Source organism: Sus scrofa, chromosome 7, assembly GCF_000003025.6.
Source record: "Sus scrofa isolate TJ Tabasco breed Duroc chromosome 7, Sscrofa11.1, whole genome shotgun sequence".
In the NCBI taxonomy this organism is placed as follows: Eukaryota; Metazoa; Chordata; class Mammalia; order Artiodactyla; family Suidae; genus Sus; species Sus scrofa.
The window spans coordinates 42,967,183-42,987,493 of NC_010449.5; positions in this window are offsets into that span (position 1 = coordinate 42,967,183).

The window sequence follows — 20,311 nt, forward strand, 5'->3', positions numbered from 1 at the left end:
TCAGAAGCATGAATATCTGTTGACGTTTTCTCCTAAAAATTGTTGCCAAAAGGGAAGATGAGTGCAGAGGGCATTTATGATGGAAGATACTAGAATGTTTGTGTGCAGTTAGGAATAATTCAAAGGAAGGGAGGGTATTGAGACTTGAGAAACAGGGCAGAATTGAGGAGGAGAATTGTTGAAGAGGAAATCTATGAGAAAAAGATCAAGGGTGGCTGCCAGAGAGAGTCAGGAACACATCTAACATAAGAGAGGCAGAAATTAAGAGCAGAAGGTGGTGAGATGCTAAGGTGTGAGAGAGAATTATCATTTATAGTTGCATCTATTTTCTTGACAAGTAGGAGGCAAGAGTCTTGGGGAAGAGTTTTATGGAAAGAAAGAAACAAAATAATCACTTTGGAAATTGAGAAGCAAACTTTAGAAGCATGAATGTGTGTGTGTGTGTGTGTGTGTGAATAATGTGTACATTTTAACAATTCTAGTTGCTTGGTTCCCTGGGCAGAGCAGGTGATGAGTCTGTTTAACAAGATTATATTTTCCCGATGAATAAAATGGAGAGATCAGTGGAGTTAAAGGTATTTTGAAGGGAGGATTATAATAATGGGAGTGAAACTGCCTGGGGACAGGGGCTGGCAGAGTCAATAAACTTGAGATCTTTGAAGATGAAGAATTGCTGAAGTAGGAGTATTCCTTTGAGCTGAAAGGGTGGAAGTGGTTTTCCAACAGCTGGATCCTTGAAATTGAGATGTCAGAAGTGGTTTCGATAGTGACAAGGCCAAAGGTATGGTAATAGCAGTAAAAAGTTGAGCTGGGATGAAAGAAAAGCCCTGAAAAGATGAGGTGATCCAGGGACCCAAAGGCCAAGCTGTTGAATATACTGAAATAAATTTTCAGTAAGATACAGAAATACAGTCTGAATTTGTTTCGTTTGTTGGGTGGGATGTTATGCTTCCTGGGAAGAGGATGGAGAGGTTCTTACATTTTCCAGGCAGATGTAGGATGGCATGCAGACCAAGAGACCAAGAACTATGAACTGGAACAGCATCATGAAGCAGGGTGATGATGAGACAGGCGTGGGTCATTGACTGCTGGTTTTTTGTTTGTTTGTTTGTTTTGCATTGAAACAGCAAATTCAGAAGTCTCTGTTATATAAATGCCATGCTAAAGGACAAAACCCAAAAAGCATTTTTGTTCACCACCAATTCACCAATTTGTTTCTACCAGAGGCTTTCTGGTGGAGTTTTAAAAAAAGAACCACCAAAACAAAAACCAAAAACCTACGTCTTTGGAAAGTCCCTCTTAAAGCACCACACAATAGTGATTTTTGTTGTTTTTTAGGACCCAATGTGTTCAAACTGACGCAGGGTGATTGAGGAGCTTGGGAACTTATTTCTTCAACTGGAGTCCTTGGGTGGTTTCCACATGAGAAGAAATGACACCAGCTTCTCACTGTACATTTTCCTTAGAGATGAATAAAATGATAAACTACAAAAACACAGCCATTCAAGTATTGAGTTTGCCGTGAAAACATAGCATGTTGACAGGCTGGCCTTCAAGTCCCTTGGCTCCAGTCAGGCATCTCCAAGATGTAGGGGTTGCAACTGATGACAAGATGATAAGCTTTATTTGTTGTTGCTGCTCTTTTTTCCCCTCTGAGCTAAGGACGGTCCTGGGTCATTCTGTTCTTGTTGTTTCAAGCTTCTTTCTTCATGGCTTGCAGAAATCCACCCCTTCCTTTTCTGTAAAGGAGAAACCTTTGTCAAGGGTTGGCTGACAATTAGGGAAAAAAATTAATCATGTCACTGAGGTGCCGCTTGTCAACATGATGATATAATCTCTGTTGCTATTTTGGGTGCCGCTTTTAGGGATCCCAGAAATTTAGTTTCTCTAACTCTTTTTTAGCATTCAGTATGTTTACCTAAGGAAACCTTTGCAAATTCAACAAATTCCAAAACAGTGCAAGTCTGTGACATATATTTTGAGGAACAGAATCTTAATGATCCCAGTCTTAAAGATGTCCTTAGTTTGCCTAAAGTCACCTCTGTATATTATAACCATTTTGTGTTGTCCCACGTCACATGTAACTAATGTAAAAAACTCTCAAACATGATCATTTGACACCATAATCAAATACGTAGAATGGATATAAAAAATTGTACTCTATCCTGGAGTTCCCGTCGTGGCGCAATGGTTAACGAATCTGACTAGGAACCATGAGGTTGCGGGTTCGATCCCTAGCCTTGCTCAGTGGGTTAAGGATCCAGTGTTGCCGTGAGCTGTGGTGTAGGTCACAGACAAGGCTCAGATCCCACATTGCTGTGACTGTGGTGTTGGCCAGCAGCTGCAACTCCGATTTTACCCCTAGCCTCTATGGAGGTTCCCAGAACCTAGAAATAGAAAATAAATAAATAAATAAATAAAAATAGAAGGACCTCTACTGGGAAAAGCTAGGTGACTCCCAGGTACAAGTGCTAACCTCCCACAAGGAAAAGGTATGGAGAGGTAACTGTTGTTACATGAAATGTATCTTGCTTTTTTTTTTTTTATACTAGAGTATAGTTGATTTACAGTGTTGTATCAATTTCTGCTGTACAGCATAGTGATTCAGTCACACACACACACATGTACATACACATACACACACACACACACACACATATACATTCTTTTTCTCATACTATCTTCCATCATGTTCTGTCCCAAAAGATTGGATATAGTTCCCTGTGTTGTACAGTAGGACTTCATTGCTTATCCATTCTAAACATAATAGTTTTTAATTCAACTGAAAGGTAAGTCACTGCTATCTTTGATATCATTCTGATTTACCCCGGTATCCAATCCAGCACCAAGTCCTACAGATTTTACTTCAGAGGTAGTCTTCAAATCCTTCTCCTCTTCACTATCTTTATCACCACTCCTGCAGTGCAAGTTATCCACAGTATCCTCCTAGGATGCTAGGGAACTCTATCTTAGTTGTTCTAGTCCCTTCTCTATTTAGCATCCAAAATAATCTTTTAAAAAATAGGTCTGATTTTTGTCATGTCCTTGATTATAATCCTTTGTTTGTTTCCTATATCTCTCTGAATAAGAGGAAGTTTCTTTAACCTGACAGAGGGGCTTCCTATGAATTGTCATCTGTAACTTTAGCAGCACCATCTTCCATAACTTACCCCAAATTCTGTGGAGCCAACCTTGGCTTCCTACAACATCATGCTTATTATTTCTGCCTCAGGGCCTTTGCTCAAGCTATTCTGTCTGTCCCAAATAATCTCCTTTCTCTTATCTAATTAATTCCTCTTCATTCTTACATTGTTGAAGCTTTTTTGTCTCCAGAAAAGCCCCCCACCCATGACCACTCACATAAACACACACATGCCAAGGCTGAACAAAATTCTCTTTGCTTGACTACTGTACAGAATGGTGTTGACTGTGTTAAAATGTTTATGTGACGTTTTTGAGATTATCTGATAGATACTGCTTTTCTACCCCCGGAGTATGGTTCCTGAAGGTAATGAACGTATTTCTTTCACTTTTTTTTTAATCTAAAGCTTTTCAAAGTGCCTGGCACTCAGAACTCAGTAAAATATTATACTCTATTATCTGTCACATTTTTATTTGCCTTCTCTTGAATTCTTAGGTTACCAAGTCCTGGAATGATTGGCAGGTACTTACTTTCATAGCCACAGGTGTAGTTCCTACTACAATTAATCAACAACTGTCTATTGAGCTCTAATTATGTTCAAATGATCGCATTAATACCTGAGGGTATCTGAAGGCTATCTGGTTTCCGTAAGTTGTATTTTGACCAGCAGTTTATCAAGATGAGAGGGAGAGGAGAGAGAATAATATCAGATGAGACCCCGAACCACAAAAAGAATAAATATGTGCCATGGCAGCAAATAAACCATTCTGCTTAGGATAGAAAGTTCGCATAAGTAAATAAGTTTGTCAATGGATAGTTGGCCAATCTGGATAAAATATTTCTCGATAAAGCCCATCAATTCTGAATCCATTTCTTCCCCTAACATTTTGAATATCTATTTCCATGGAGTTACTTATAAGACCGTTGCTATAGACAAATCTTTATATATATCTAAAGGAGCAGCATCTACATGGGTCAGTATATGTTGTTAAGGTAGTTTCTGCATAAAGATCAAATGGGTCATTGTGATGTGGTCCCAACCTGGGCCACCAGCAGATGTAGTGAATCTTGGTACCAAAGATATTAGAAAAGTTGAAAGATCACAAGGGAGAAGTATATAAAATTTCCAGGGTCTTTCTGGGAGAAGAGAGGGGTTTTTCACTCTAGAAATTCTGTGAAGGGGACTAAAAGTTAAGGATTTTTAAATCTTTAGGCTGGTGTTGAAGCTTGAGTTACAAGTTAAAATTAACCATGCTTTTGCTGGGCCTATGTTGAGAGAAATCCCATGTGAATTCCTTGGTTCAATGCAGCACCCAGAATAATTTGTTAAGTGTTATTTTCTCTGTGTTCGCAAACATAATTTTATAAACTAGAATTTTTACATTCTCAAGACTGAAACCAGCGGACAGTGAATAAGTTGTGAATTAGGAGGAAGCACCAGGATTTAAGAGAGGGAAATGCAACTCCATTGTTAGCGAAAATCCAGAGAGGCCTATATGTATTTAACTCATATTTAGACTTCCATGTTTGAAAAAGAACTTTCCTCTAGATTGAAAAATCTTGTTAGAATTTTTTGTATTTATTTTTTTATTTTTATTTTTTTAATTTTCCCACTGTACAGCAAGGGGGTCAAGTTATCCTTACGTGTATTCATTACAATTAAAAGTTCCACTTTCAGCATATCATATGGACTTTTTTTTTTCTCCTGTGAGAAGGAAATAGAAATCTGTATTATGAAAAGTAGGAAATGAAAAAACATGTGATTTCCAGGTCTAGATCATTTCTCATACTAGAGACCATCCTGCACTGTAAATGTGTCTTTGATATTGACTCCAAGAGTCATTTTCTTCAAGTGTAAACATTTAAGAATCATTGTATGTGGCGTATGCTAAATTCCTAGAATAGAGTCAAACAGATTTACATGAAAAATGAAAATCTTCTATCACCTTATAAAACCCCAGATATGATCTTTAGGGTACCTGAATTTTAGTCTCATCGTATATGAGAATAATAGTGTTTATACTTTGAGATGAAATGAGGCAATGACAGCATTAGCTGGTAGAGCGCTGGTGCTTGATAAATAATAACTGTTGTTGGTGCTTTTATTGTAGTACAGATATTTATATTCAGAGATTATAGATTATATTCCAGATTGTTATGTGTGACTCCAATGTGCCCCTTTGATGAAAAAGTACTTTAATAGAGGTGTCTACTAAAGATAAACAGAAGTATCTATGCTACTTCAAGAACATGTGGAAGGCTTCATTGTTTTTGTTTGACCATCTGTTCATTCAACTTCCACAATAATGATTTGGAGATCCACCCTCTCATCCCGAGGTCAATCCCTGACGTTTGAATAGGTTTTCCACTGCCGTTGCAGGGATATGGTATGAAATAACCCAAGCCTGGGTCTGTTACCATGTTTTATTTTCTTTAGCTACAGCGACTGACTTAGACTTGGCTCTTAGACTAATCAGAGCCAATGAGATGAAATCAAGCTTTTGTAGGAATTGATAAGAGGGAAATTCTTGCTCTTTCCCTAGAATTTGGAACCAGAAAGACATGGTTGGGAGGTACTGCAGTTATTTTGCATCTACTTAGGTTTCTTGTCTGAGATAAAGCCAGCATGGAAAAGAGCAGACATAGGAATCCAAAAGAAAAACAGAAACAAAGCAAAACCAAACAGAAACCCATAACTCATTGTTTAAGCAGTTGATCAGGCATGGGTTAAACATGTTGTCTGGATTGTAAGGAATAGATGAAAAAACCAGGCAATGGACCTGAGTTCCTTAAACCATGATACAAGAGAGAAAAAACATGTTACCGCCTTGAAAGTTGTGGCTTAAGAGCCATAACTTGGAAGAGTGTCACTGGTGGTGAGCCTGGTTCCTCTTCAATAATTTTAAAGTAAAATGGAAGAAGGGATGTTTGTTGCTGCTGTTTGAGTGCTTTTAACAGCTAATTGGAAAGAATACTTTATTAATTAGGGAATATAATGTTGATTATATAACCAAAAATAAGGTTGAACCATTATTTTTGGTTATATGAAATATTTTATTTATAATCTTTCAAGTCATGAAATCTCATAGATGCAAACAAAACTAAACTTACAGAGTAAAAGGCAATCAGCTCTCTCCAGCATCCACAGATGGTTTTAGTAGATATTTTTATACAGGGGTCATCTTAAATATGGGGCCTAGAAGTAACCTTGCAGAACCTAAAATATTCATAAGTAGAGATGCTTCTCTAGGAAGGCATTAGCATTCATAGCAAGAAGAGGCTTTTAAAATAGGCACTTTGTTGGATTTTTTTTATTTATTTATTTTTTTTGTCTTTTGTCTTTTTGGTTGTTGTTGTTGTTATTGTTGCTATTTCTTGGGCCGCTCCCGCGGCATATGGAGGTTCCCAGGCTAGGGGTTGAATCGGAGCTGTAGCCACCGGCCTACGCCAGAGCCACAGCAACGCGGGATCCGAGCCGCGTCTGCAACCTACACCACAGCTCACGGCAACGCCGGATCGTTAACCCACTGAGCAAGGGCAGGGACCGAACCCGCAACCTCATGGTTCCTAGTCGGATTCGTTAACCACTGCGCCACGACGGGAACTCCTGTTGGATTTTTTTTGTTGTTGTTGTTCAGTCAAAGCAATGGATGAGAAAAGTACCAGTTCAAAGTCACGGAAATATGAGGCAAAAGGCCATTACTCTTGGATCAAAGAATCAAATGATCACAGAATGAATTTACTAGATATTTTCTTTAGGTCCTGCATTATAAAAATAAACTTCTGAGAACAGGGGAAAATTTTGAGTTTTGAATTCAAATTATTCTTTCCCCGACCTCTTATCGTCATTAAAGTTTATAAGGTTGATCACACACGTTTTCAAAGAAGAGGACTCAAAGATTATCACATAGCTATATGACAAAGTTTTTTTAGCTCACGATTGAAGCGGAATATACGTAAAGAGAAGTGAGGATATCGTAAATGTATATCTTGCTGAATTTTCACAACCGAACATGTCCCTGAAATCAGCTCTCAGGTTAAGAAACAAATGATTGCCAAAAGTCCAGAATCTCTTCTTATCCTCTATTCTGCTATCCCTGACGTCTAAAACATATATTAGGTTTTACCCTTTCTATGCTTTATCTCATTTGAGTCATATTGTATATTCTCTCTGGGTCTGGCTTCTTTGGCTCAACATTGTCTGTAAGATCCATCCATAGTATTGGGTATGTGGCTAATTCCACCAGGAATATTACCAGTGGTGCTGCTATAAACATGAGAATGTATTTTTTGGTGGACAAATATATGAATTTCTGTTGGGTGTTACCTAAGGAGAGAAATTGCTGGATCATATGATTGCTTGAGTAAATAATGAGCAAGTAGTTGGACCAATTTATAGTCATACCAAGAGTTCTAGTTGCTACACTTTCTCACCAACTCGTGGTATTTTCCATTGTTTAAACTTTTAGCTATTCTGATGTATAATGTGTGGTAGTACCTTGTGATTTTAACTTGCATTTCCCTGATGAGTACATTTTTATTTGTTTATTGGTTCTTTGGCCATCATCTTTTATGAAGCGTCAGTTTATAGAGTGACAGTATTTTTATAATGCTAAAGCTGAGAGAGCCTATAATGTTTGAAATTAGGGTTTTATTTTCAAATGGAAGCTCAAGGCTCCTTTCACACATGTCTCCTTCTGCTTCAGAGGGTATAACATCTGATATAGGAAAGTCTTTTTTGTTTCTTGGTGCTCAGCATAGGAATTTGCATGTGCTGAGGGAAAGACTGAAGTTCTGCTTCGAGGAAAAGTTATTCTTTTGAAATTTCTCTTAATATTTATTCCTCTGAAGTCCTCTCTCTTTCCTGAAATTAGTTTGCATGAGAGAGAAGTATAAAACTACCTCCCTTCTTTCTCTTCCATATTATGTGATGATGTACCATCTTGTTAAAGTTGCCAAATGAATAATCAATCCTCTGGCAGTTTCTTACTTCATCTGCCATTGTTCACCTGTGGTTAATATATTCAGCTCTTGCTATTGGTGTTGGTATAGTTCCTGACCTCTTGCATGTATTATCTCATTTAATATTCACAATAAGTATACAAGACTTGTATTATTTTCACCTTAGAGATTTTTATAAAATAGAGGCTTAGAGAAGTTATAAACTTGTCCTAAATCACAGACCTGGTTTGAGGTGGGAGCTGAATTCCAAGATAGCTTCGAGGTAGCAAGATCATTGCCTTCTAACTACTCCTTGTTGTCCTTTCTGACTTCCATGGTGTGTAGCTTCTCAGATCATGTCAAACACTACAAATACATGTGCCTTATTTGGGTCTTGCTAAGTCAACTTTGATCTCCATTTTGCTAGACCTATTGGACATTTTTTGCTCTCATCTTTCTTTTTTTATTTTTTAATTAAAGTTTAGTCGATTTACAACATTACGCCAATTTCTGCTGTACAATAAAGTGATCCAGTCATTCCTTTTCTTATGTTATCTTCCATCATGGTCTATCCCAAGGATATAGTTGCCTGTGCTGTACAGTAGGACCTCATTGCCTGTACACTCTAAATGTAATAGTTTGCATCTACTAACCCCAAACTCCCCATCCATCCCACTCTCTCCTCCCTCTCCCTTGGCAACCACAAGTCTGTTCTCTATGTCTCTGAGTCTGTTTCTGTTCTGTAAATAGGTTGACTTGTGCCATGCTTTAGATTCTACATATAAGTGATAATAGTATTTGTCTTTCTCTTTCTGATGTAATGTCATGTGGCGGGATAACCTCCAATTGCTGCTCTCTTCTTTCTTTACATCATAGCAGCACTCAGTGTTGTTGGACACTTCCATCTCTTTGAAAACTGCCTTCCTTTAGCATCCATGAAACAATCTACTTTTTCTTGCTTTTTCTGGTGAGAACTTGTCTTCCCTTTGTAGACTTATTTTCCTTCTCAGACTTCCCTAGGCTGGATCGCCTCACTGTTGGCTCTCATATCTGCAGGGACTTCCAATTTGGGTGATTGTATGTATTTGGTCAAGAGACACAATTTTAGCCTTGATCTACTCAATACGTTCTATATCCTCTTGGCATAGCTTTATTAAGCCACTCTAATGGAATCTGCCCTTGGCTATTTTGCCTCTTCATCCTCCTCTGAGGTCCTTTTCAAATTTGATGAGCTACCTTACTCCTTGCTAGGGTCCAGAACTCTCATTTTTTAAGTGACTCACCCTGGGTGTTGGAAAGCACGAGTGGTGCTTAGATTTGGCCCCAGCACTTATTCCAGTTCAGCTGAAGTATAATTTTTTTTCCCCACATCTATTTGATTTATGATCATTTGTCTCACTCTTGTCAAACAAGAACTCATTTGTTTAAAGTAAAATGATGCTCTGTGCCAGAAGGCAGAAGGTACTCTTAGCAAGTGTGTGCTTGCCTCAGCACAAAGTTATGTTTCTTTTATACTCTGTGTATATTTTTAAGATGGGCTCTTATTTAACTTTTACAGTAAACAAAAAGGCAGGAGAAATGGATCAGCATGAGCTAGAATGGATATGCATTCATTATCAAGAGTTAGTGAAAAAGGTTATAGCAGAAAGCAGGGAGAGTTTTATATGCTGAACTCCATTTGGAGGCTCCAGTTGTGACGTCTATGCTTTCTTCAAGTACTTCATTGGAGATTGAATTCTTCAGTTTTGTAGATACTTCTTCAGCACAAAGTATCTGAGTACCTGAAAATCATCTTTGACTCACCAGGGGAAGGCTCTATAAGAAAGTGAGTGAGAGGCAGGACATCTGGATCTATGGTAGCTGTACTGAGAAGTATAGGGGAGGAGCCTTGGAGAAAAAGGGGATTACATGTATTAGGATGGTTTGTGTTCTAAGGATGTTATTGAAAATGATTCCCACCCCCTAAAGTACTCCCAGGGAAATAGAAAAGAGGATGGTTGTTTTATCTCAGCAAGAGTAAGCATCTGAACCAAATCTGACATGACATCCTGGGGCTAATGTGTAATCCCTGGAAGTGATGCTGCCTACAAACTAAGAATGAGAGGATGAGGGTGTCTTTCCTGTGGACACTGACATGTTCTATTCCACTCATACCTGCTATAGACCAAACATCTCCCCCTTCCCCAAATTCACATGTTGAAGTCTAATCCCCAACATGCTGGTATTTGGAAGTGGGGCCTTTGGGAGGTGATTCGGTCAGGTGGATGAAGTCCTCATGAATGGGATTAGTGCTCTTTCAAAGGAGGCCTCAGAGAGCTCTCTTGCCCCTTCTGCCATATGAGGATGCAGCAAGGAGACAGCCATTGATGAACCCAGAAGTGGGCTCTCACCAGACAGCAAACTTGCCAGCAAGCACCTTGATCTTGGATTTGCAGCCTCCAGAACTATGAGGAATTTCTGTGGTTTATAAGCCCCCCAAGTCTCTGGTATTCTATTATAGAAGGCTGAATGGACTAAGATATAAGCTTTCCCCATGGCCTCTTCCTTGTGCCTTAAATCATTTGTTCAATATGTGAAGTCAGATTCATCTACCAGCTTTTATTCACTGCACATAATTCTATAAGACCAGCCTTTACTCAGTGCCAGTATCCTTCCCATGGTTATCACTAGGATGATTGGATATGTTTTCCTAGACCAGTCATAGTCTAAGCCTGAGGTCCCTTTATACCCTTCCCAGTTTAGCTGTTGTCTAATAGAGTATTAGTATTATTTTTTTTACTCAAATAACACAGTATGCGTTTGATAGAATTGAAAGGAAATGACAGAACTGGAAAATCCACAGTATCTGACCTAAGACACACGTGCTCTCCATTTGCCATACGCCACTTAGGTTAGATTGCACAAAACCCACAAAAGCGAGTTATACGTGATGTGAGAATCTCTAAGATCTCTTTTATAACCTGATTGTGCCTATCTCCAGTGTTCTCCACACCTAATATTTCCACATTGATCTTTTTGATCTGGTAAGGAATAAAATCTTTGCTATCTTGTAATCTCGTAAGTCCTGTTACAGAGAGAATCGAACACACAACAGCGCTGGTGAGAACTCCGGGAAACGTGTTTCGCACGCACCTGCCAAAAGGAGGGGGCATAGATGGCTGAAAATATCTGAGTTGCCAGTAGATAACTGGCATAGAAATCTTCACGTACTTTTTTGTTTGTTTTTAGTTCAAAAGATTTTATGGGTAACCTCATTGCGTATCCATTCTAAATGTAATAGTTGGCGTCTGCCATCCCCAAACTCTCCGTCCATCGCACTCCCTTCCCCCACCCCCTTGGCAGCCACAAGTCTGATTTACATAGGTTTGAAAATCACACAGAATCGGATGGAAAATAATTTTCATGGTTAATCCATTTTTAGGAAGACTCTCGTCACAAAATGGAAAGATACCCATCAACCTCAAGAGAATGCTTATTCATGAGAAGGGAGGGAGACTTTTAACTTATTTTTATTTCCTGAGAAAGGTTGAGCTCTGAAGCAAACATGTGAAAATGTGAACATTAATAGACTTTGGATGGTGGCTGCATGGTGTTCAACTATGGTTTCCTATAGTTTTCATAGCATTTAAATATTTCATAATTCCTTTGATTTATTGAACAAAGAAACAGCGACACAATGAGGATTGGAAGCAACAAAAATGTGCCTTGTTGAAAGCTTCTAGGCTCAGCCCTAAGGATGCTAAAGAGGCATCTCAGACCAAACAGGATGGTTACAACTCTGTGGTCTGTGCCATCTACACTATAGCAGCTTTCATGACAGAAGTGAATCATATTGTCAGATCATTGTGCCAGATATTTTCACTAAACATCCTGCTGGTAAATGTTTGTGGTAGCAGTTTTGCACCACGGTTGAGCTTATTTTTATCATCACTTCAAGGACCCATGTTTTGTGAATTCTTTTGTGTGCATTAGTATATGTGGTCTCCTAGCATCACTGTGAGATTGAAAGGGAGGCCATTATATCCCATGATAAAGGCAGCAACCAGGCTCCCTCCTCCCTGGCCACCCTCTGTGCACGTAGAACGAGGGTGAACATTCAGGTTTTCTAACTTCTAACAATTCAGTTTTTCTCGAACATCCCTTTGCCCTCCTCATGGAATGTCTTCCAACATTGTGACTTTCTTATAAAATTACCTTTCTTTTTTCACCAAGAATATTTCAGACATCTGTTAATATTATGGGATATTTTTCTCTTTGGAGAAAAGAGAAACGAAAGCCTCTCTAAGAGCCTCTGTAACTCAGTGATTCCCTGGTTTGCTGTGATTTCCCAGCCTCTGTTCCTTAAGAGACGGCAGGTCATCTTATTATCATTCAATGAGATGCAAGTTGTCAGGAAAAAAAGCACAAAGAAAACATTATGTGTCACAAGGATACATTTCTGGGCAAACCCCAGTGCTGTGCAATTTTATTTTTAATAAATGTGACGAATTATATACATAGTAAGTTGTGACTGACTTTTTGTAATTTTGTAAATATTTTCACACTCACAAATTTAAACTTTAGAAAAAACTTGCAGACATGTTTATATGTATTGCTGGTCAGAAAATGTTGCCACCACACAACAGGCTAGAATGAAGGATAAACATTAACAATGGGATAAATAGGTACTGAATCAGAACCTAGCAAAAATTTTTGAAAGTTTTCTGACCTTTGTTTTATGAATTAGAGAAGGCCAGAACATTTTTTCCTCACTTGTTTGACTTCCACGTTCTTGCTCATCCCTTTTTATTTTATTCTATTTATTTTTTTTTGCTTTTTAGGGCCGTACCCGAGGCATCTGGAGGTTCCCAGGCTAGGGGTCGAATCAGAGCTACAGCTGCCAGCCTCCACCACAGCCACAGAAATGAGGGATCCGAGCCATGTCTGTGACCTACGCCACAGCTCACGGCAACACCGGATCCTTAACCCACTGAGCAAGGCCAGGGATTGAACCCACATCCTTGTGGATACTAGCGGATTTGTTTCCACTGTGCCACAATGGGAGCTCCCAACTTTTTATTTTTAAATAAACTTTGTATATATGAGGTACAACATGATAAATATACACATCATGAAATTATAACCACAATGAAGCTAATTAACATAGCTCATCCTCTCAGGTAGCTACCATGTTCTGTGTGTGATAAGAGCACCTGAAATATACTCTTTTAGCATATTTCCAGTTTTCAGTACAGCATCATTAACTGTAGTCATCCTACTACACAGTAACCTCTAGATGTATTCATTCTCCATCACTGCCTCTTGGAACTCTCTGACCAGTATCTCTCCATTTCCCCCACTTCCCCACCTCCAGTAACCTCCATTCTGCGTTTTCTATGTATTTGACTTTTTTAGAGTCCACAGAAGTGAAATTACGGAGATTTTTTTCTTTCTATGTCTGGTTTATTTCCCTTAACATAATGTCCTCCAGATTCATCCATGTGATTCCCATCTGAAGTAAATATATGAAGATGTCAACATTTTTAGTTTTGTTCTTCATGCGGTATCTCTACAAAATTGTCAAATTTCCTTTCATTTCTTTCGTTAAGATGTCTTTCAATATGATCTCTCCTGATTACACGTGCTAAAGGACTAGTAATGGAGAAATCTTCATGGGAAAAAAAAGCAAAGACTGAAGCAGGGCTGACAACAAACTTTCTTATGCTAATTTGTTCTAAAAAAAAACAAGTAAGTAAAAGGCATGCAGCAAAATTTAGTTGTAGGAGAAGCGGTTAAAGGTCATGAATAACATTGTGACAACAAAGGAAGAAATGCAAAATCAGTGTACTTATTTTATTAGTGGTCTTTATCTATCATGGCTCCTTCTTGAAGCACATATCATCAGAACTTGCTTTTAAGAAAGCTGTTTCCTTAGGTGATTACATAATTCAGAGAAATAATGCTTGATTGGTCTAGCAAATAAGAATCATTCCTAAAAAGTTTAGGACAGCAAGTGCTATTTCTAGCTTTACTCTGTGGGATAGGCAATTCCTCTAATGAAAACATAGCTTAGTGTCAACTCTCTGTCAAGTAGTTCACACTTAATTATGCAAAAGTTATAGTCTGAAAAAAAATCTAGCTTCTATTTCTATCTTTTCTACCTCATTAGTCTTTTGCCAAACTTGATAACCAACAGCTAGAAAAAAAGTTTCTATTTTTATCTTTGAATGTTTCTTTCTTATACCCATGGAACACAAGAAATGATTATGGAAAGGTTAGCAATATAGTCTGGAGATCTTAAATACTTTACTGTATATGATTTTCACTAATATTTTGTCGTAATGTATACGTGTATATATACACATATGCACATTTGCAAGTATTTTCCACACAATTAGTACATATTGTCAAGGACTTGGTCTTTATAAGTCAAAAGTCTTCCAATGGGAAAATGGTCATAATTACTTAGAAGCTAAAATATGGTTTTTCTATTATTTTGTGACTAATTTATGTTGAGCTTGATTTCAGAGTTAGAGTCTCAGCTTCTATAGGGTAGAAACTTTGTCATACCCACCTCTTTTTTAATCCTCCAGAATACCGAGGACATCGTAGAAACTACAGTCTTTTGCTTGATCTGAGTCAGTGTTGTTTATGCTCAGGAGAGACCATGTCATCTGTACTTTCTGCTTGAAGGCTACATCTTTACTTGGAGTAGGAGAGCTTATATTCTCATCTTGGCATTTCTCTGACTGAGACCTTTTTTATTTTCAATTGGTTATTTGAAAGGGGCACTTCCAACCCTTATATCCTATTATGATACAGTGATGATTTCAAGGATGGTATTGGAATTAGGATTCACAGGTCGATGATCATTGATCAGAATGATACCCATGAGTGTGGAGAAACAAGGAAGAAAACCTATACATAGAGAATATGTGTTTATATGTATAAAAGACAATGAAGCTGACAGTGCAGAGAGTAGAAGAGGTGAAAAGGACCATATGGCTCTCATCATTCAATGGCCACTTACTGAGAACTTACTCTACATGGGCATTGTGCTGGCTGCTTGAGAAACCAATAAGCCTAATAGTTATGACCATGCCTGAGAGGTTAATTTCACGGTGAGACAGACACAAGAGATAAATAAGTGCATACACCCTGATAGTAAATGTGTAAAAGACATTCTCTTAAGTACCCAGAAAGTGAGTATATCTGAAATGAGGAGTTGTAATAGGAGGAAATCTGTTAGATTGGAGGAAATTGGGAAAAGCAAAGCTCTTCGGAAAAAGAGTTCTTTTAAGCTAATAGCTGTTGGCAGAACCACTTAGGGAGAAACACTGACTGTCACACATATCCTGATGGCTGTCCAGGCTGTGGATCAGCTCCCTTCCAGAGTCCAGATGCCCTCCCTAACATTTTGTCCTCGGAGATGCTTCTCTATCTTAAATCCTCCTTTGACCTTGTCGACGAAAAAAATATACAACCTGAAAGTTGAGAGTTAAATTTTATTTGGGGCAAAATTAGGACTTAAGCCTGGAAGACAGCATCCCAGGTAGCCCTGAGAAACTGCTCCAAGGAGGCGAGGGAGGATCTAAGATATAAACAAAGGGCAGAGACCAGGAACACAAGAGACCTGAGCTCACTGAAATCATTCCTTTGATGTGCACGTCCGCTATCCAGGCCAGTATCCTGAGTTTTCATAGCCTGCAGGACGCACTGGCTCTCACCCTTGGAAGTGACTGCGTTCACAGTTGACTGCGACTTTCTTTATCCTTAGCTACAGACAGGGCTGAAATACCACCCAAGGAGGTAAAAAACCAGAATATCAGGATATGATAAAGGTGAGAGGGAGGTGCATGCAGCACACACACATTTTACAAAAGTTTGTGGCTGGTCTCCTGAAGGTCACTACCAGTCCCAAGGAGCAGACATCACCATGAAGGATTTTAGTGTTTTTCTAGATATGAGGAGATGCAAGATTGGGGCACATAAATCTTCTCCTAAAAATATCTGACTATCTGAAGGCCTGTTCTTCCAGTTTTCACAGAGCACAGAGTGCCTCGCTCCTGGTCTTCACCTGAGGCCCACACATGGGGTTGCTGTGGGTTGGGAGCAGCAATGGCTCATGTTTTACTCTATATAGAGGCTGATGGCAAGTGCCAGACTTCAGCTCACAACCTAAACCAGATGAAATAGATTTCTGCTACTTGAAACCAAAGAACCTTAAGTAATACACCGTCAAAAGTTGTGTTGATACCGAGATAGAGATTTATGTAAGCATAAAAATGCATTGTTTTGGACACTGAGCTTCAAGAAATTGACACTAGAGCAGTTATGTTAATGAATTTAAAATCTGTGGAATATGCGTCTGTTTTTTTATAGGCTTATTTTATCAAAGATAGCTCATCTGAAATGTTGATTTTATAGCCAGTCATAACTTGAAGCATTTTTGGAGGCAGAGAAGACCTGAAGGTAATCGTCTCAATTTAAAGATAAGAAAACAGCAAAAGAACAAAGTCCAAAGATGGGGTCAGACAGTAGAACTCATTTATAGTATCTCCAGGATGAAACATGGAAGTCTGATTGCTGTTTTAATGCTTTCCTCAAAAATCCTGGTCAGGTCAATCTCTAAAAACTCATAGATGCACCTAAAGAGATTGATGACTTTTTGATCATACCCCTGCTTTTTAGTTGGAAAAACAAGTCTAGCAAATGGGCACCTACTACAACAAAAACAGTTGGGGAAAAATGTGCATGTTGTGATAAGATCTAGCTTGTCATACAACATTGCTGAATTCTAATAACGTTACCTAGATTTCAATTTTTCTCTTCATTGATTAGTACTGCTAGTTAAACTAGAGTTGGATCATGCAGAACTGGGCTTGCCAGCAGTTATTATCTTGACCAACTTTAAATATTTGCTCAATAGCCATGTACTCAGGACATCCTGCTGGATGCCCCCAGGGCCAGATGATGGTATCAAATCGATTCCATCATTCTTTGGCAGCAGTAGCTGAAGGACTTTGAGATCAGAGCAGCAATACCCAGTGCCAAGACCGGGACCAGCTACTCGCTGGCTCCTTTCAAACTCCTTTGAAGGGACAACATAAGAAAACTCCAAGCTCAGGTAAAATGGTTAAATACTAGGTCTCTAGAGAATGTGAACACTTAATAATTCATCACTATAGCAAAGAAAAACCTCAATTTTCCAATTTGCCCATACTGGGTAGAATTAATCAAAATAAGATTTAAGAGTATGCTGGTTAGAAATATTCAAACCAGAAAAAAATGATTTTGAATGTTTTGTTGTGCATAATAGAAGATGTCTTATTAAATGGAGTTGTTAATATGTATATCTAGAGGCTAACTCAGTGGGAAGGTAAGTTTCTCAACCACGTTTCAATAGGATCCTTAGTAAGACATCTAAATCAGGGCAATTTGAGGCAAAAATACAGTAAGGAAAGGAAAAAAGGACTTGTTTTCTCAGAGTATAAAACCACAGAAATTGGCACAACGTTGTACATCAACTATATCTTAATAACAACAACAACAAAAACAAGCACCTCTCTTTTCAGCTTGGCACATGTCAAAACACTCACTTTAGTAGGATGTAAACGGGTGATCCCAGTTTAGTGCTCTCTAAATTGAAGAGTTCAGCTTCTAATTTCAGAGCTGTACAGCTGATGATAATGCAATAAACCCTTCTTGTTGCTTGCTTTTGCTGTCTCTATCAAATTTAATAACCTGTTTCTCCTTACACGTTAAGGAATAATATACACAATCATACAGAGACCACAGATAGAAAAATAAAGTCTAATGTCCTTTTCTTGGTTCATGTTCAGGCTCCTCAAGCAGAATGCATGTGCATTGTTATCCATCTGCAAAATAAACTCTTAAGTTTTTCATTTCCATATAATCACATTAGAATGTTATAAGATTAGGAAGTAGTCTTTCTTTTAAAGACCAAATTGTTCAATTGTCCTGGGACCATCCATTATTTGCCTCACATTATTTCCTGACAATGTCAGAATACTTTGTTTCTTCTGAATCGTGGTAATGAAGAAGGCTGAATTACAGCAGTGAAGACAAGGAATCTAGGTATTCATTTTCTGACTATTGAGTTTTAAGAGTTTCTTTATATATTTTGGGTAACAACAATTTATCACATTTGTCTCTTGCAAATATTTTTCTCCCAGTCTGTGGCTTATCTTCTAATTCTCTTAATAGTGTATTTTGCCAAGGAGTTCCCATTATGGCTCAGGGGTTAACAAATCTGACTAGCATCCATGAGGACCCAGGTTCGATCCCTGGCCTTGCTCAGTGGGTTAAGGATCCGGCGTTGCCATGAGCTGTGGTGTAGGTCACAGACGTGGCTCAGATCTGGCATCACTGTGGCTGTGGTGTAGGTTGGCAACTACAGGTCCGATTTGACCTCTAGCCTGGAAACTTCCATATGCCACAGGTGCGGCCCTAAAAAAAGCAAGAATAATAATATCTTTTGCCAAGAAGACATTTTTAATTTTATTTATTTATTTATTTATTTATTTATTGTCTCTTTGCCATTTCTTGGGCCACTCCTGTGGCATATAGAAATTTCCAGGCTAGGGGTCGAATCAGAGCTATAGCCGCCAGCCTACGCCAGAGCCACAGCAACGCGGGCTCCGAGCCACATCTACAACCTACACCACAGCTCACGGCAACACTAGATCCTTAACCCACTGAGCAAGGCCAGGGATCGAACCTGCAACCTCATGGTTCCTAGTCAGATTCGTTAACCACTGAGCCATGACGGGAACGCCCCATTTTTAATTTTAATGAAGTCCGGGTTATCAGTTATTTCTTTCATGGATTGTATCTTTGATTTTTATATGTGTAAAGGCATCACCATACACAAGGTCATACAGTTACCCTTCTAGTGTATCTTCTGGAAGTCTTATAGTTTCATGGTTTACATATAGATCTATATTCCATTATGAGCTAATTTTTACCAAGGGAATAAAGTCTATGTTTGGATTCAGTGTTTTTGCCTGTGGATGCCCAGTTATTCCAGAATCATTTGCTGAAGAGTATCTTTGCTCCATTGAATTGTTTTTGCGTTTTTTTTTTTTTTTTTTTTTTTTTCCAAAGGTCAGTTGATTATGTTTACGGGGTCTATTTCTGGACTTTTTATTCTGTTTCATTGATCTGTCTATTTTTTCAATACTGTACTCTCTTGATTACTGTAGCCTTATAATAAGTCTGAAGTTGGAAAACATTCCTTTTATAGACAGAAAATTTTCTTCAGAAGGTATGGGTGGATAAGTGAGATGTTGGGAAAGGAACGGGGTTAAAGAATTGGGATGGAACTAAAGATTCTCATACCAAGTCAAGTAAGCCAGAAAGAAAAAAGCAAATACCATATGATAGCACTTATTTGTGGAATCTAAAATACAGCACAGATGATCCTGTCTACAAAACAGAAACAGATCATGGCCAAGGAGATCAGACTTGTGGTTCCCAGCGGAGAGAAAGGAAGGAGTGGGATGGCAGTTTAGGGTTTTGGGATGCAAACTGTTATATTTGGAATAGATGGGCAGTGGGGCCAGCACAGTGTGTGACTGGGTCACTTTGTTGTACAGCAGAAATCGAAGAAACATTGTAAACCAATTATGCTTTAATAATAATATAAAGAAAAGAATTGCGATTGGTGTAGTGAAATATGACCTACAAAATTTTTGTCATAGTTTTTTCATCATCCCTGATGTGATGGGGGATTCATGAAGCTGATAATTGCCGCTTTTAAGAGTCTTTTATTTCAAACTCTCTTTAGATTTCAAAAGAAGAATATGTACAAGTACCTGTTTTAGTTGCCATAGGAAAATGATTTAGATTTATACTAGACACTTCTGAAAACATGATTTCTTTCGCTAATCTTGGTTTTTGTAGTTTGCTTAGAGGCACAAAAATGTTGAAAAGATAACAAAGTATTTTGGAATTCTCCTATAAGACACAATAAAATTAAGGTGTTGAAGGAAAGTTTAAAAAGAAGTAAGATCTTCACGATATGCTGGAAATAATATTCTATTCTAGGGAGAGAAGGATACTATAGAATAAATCATGGATACGTTAGCAAATTCTTTAGGAATTACCTTCCTTTTTATAATAAACATTAATGTTTATATTTAGACACCACTTTGTATAACCTGTTTTTGTCAAAGATAGGATGTCATGATCTCTACTGGAAGTGTATGGAAACAGGTATGGACCATC